Below are 1380 nucleotides of genomic sequence, written 5' to 3'. Positions count from 1 at the left end.
TGTGGGTTCTTTGATGGGAATGTAGACGTTCACCGTGACTGTAGGTCTTCCCACATTCCAGGCATTAATATGGTTTCTCTCCTCTGTGGGTTCTTTGATGGGAATGTAGACGTTCACCGTGACTGTAGGTCTTCCCACATTCCAGGCATTAATATAGTTTCTCTCCTCTGTGGGTTCGTTGATGGGAATGTAGACTATCACTCCGACTGAAGCTCTTTCCACATTCAGTGCATTTATAGGGTTTCTCTCCTGTGTGGGTTCTTTGGTGTGAATGTAGACTTCCACTCCGATTGAAGCTCTTTCCACATTCAGTGCATTTATATGGTTTCTCTCCTGTGTGGGTTCGTTGATGTGAATGTAGACTATCACTCCGATTGAAGCTCTTTCCACATTCCATGCATTTATATGGTTTCTCTCCTGTGTGGGTTCGTTGATGTGAATGTAGACTTCCACTCTGACTGAAGCTCTTTCCACACTCCATGCATTTATATGGTCTTTCTCCAGTGTGGGTTCTTTGATGTAAACATAGAGTTCTGCTCCAATTGAAGCTCTTTCCACATTCCATGCATTTATATGGTCTTTCTCCAGTGTGGGTTCTTTGATGTGAAAGTAGACTATCCTTCCAATTGAAGCTCTTCCCACATTCTATGCATATATATGGTTTCTCTCCTGTGTGGGTTCTTTGATGTGAATGTAGATTTCTACTCCGATTGAAGCTCTTCCCACATTCCATGCATTTATATGGTTTCTCTCCTGTGTGGGTTCTTTGATGTGAATGTAGTTTTTCACTTCTACTGAAGCTCTTTCCACATTCCATGCATTTATGTGGCCTTTCACTGGTGTGGGTTCTTTGATGTGAATGTAGATATCTACTCCGATTGAAGCTCTTCCCACATTCCATGCATTTATATGGTCTTTCTTCGGTGTGGGTTCTTTGATGTGAATGTAGACTATCATTTCGATTGAAGCTCTTCCCACATTCTATGCATATATATGGTTTCTCCCCTGTGTGGGTTCGTTGATGTGAACGTAGATTTCTACTCTGAGTGAAGCTCTTTCCACATTCAGTGCATTTATATGGTTTCTCCCCTGTGTGGGTTCTTTGATGTAAATGAAGATTTCTACTCTGAGTGAAGCTCTTTCCACATTCTATGCATATATATGGTTTCTCTCCTGTGAAGGTTCTTTGATGTGAATGTAGAGTTCCATGGTCTGTTAATAATGAATAGACTGACAATGTATATCGCAGGGAAAACAAAACAAGAATTTGAGGGGAAATGGAACAAAAACGGGGTATCAGAGCGGATAGAATAAACTATACAATGTATGGTATTAAATTAGAATACAGTGGTACCCCGGGATACGAAAGCACCGCCTTAC

General features: G+C 41.2%; 1 pseudogene; it reads right to left on the bottom strand.

Annotated features, from left to right (window-relative positions):
• LOC121922635 overlaps positions 1 to 1380 on the bottom strand; it is a 61044-nt pseudogene that overhangs the window by 56647 nt on the left and 3017 nt on the right.

This window comes from Sceloporus undulatus, chromosome 2 (genome assembly GCF_019175285.1).
Source record: "Sceloporus undulatus isolate JIND9_A2432 ecotype Alabama chromosome 2, SceUnd_v1.1, whole genome shotgun sequence".
Lineage (NCBI taxonomy): Eukaryota > Metazoa > Chordata > Lepidosauria > Squamata > Phrynosomatidae > Sceloporus > Sceloporus undulatus.
This window is presented reverse-complemented; position numbering and strand designations above follow the sequence as displayed.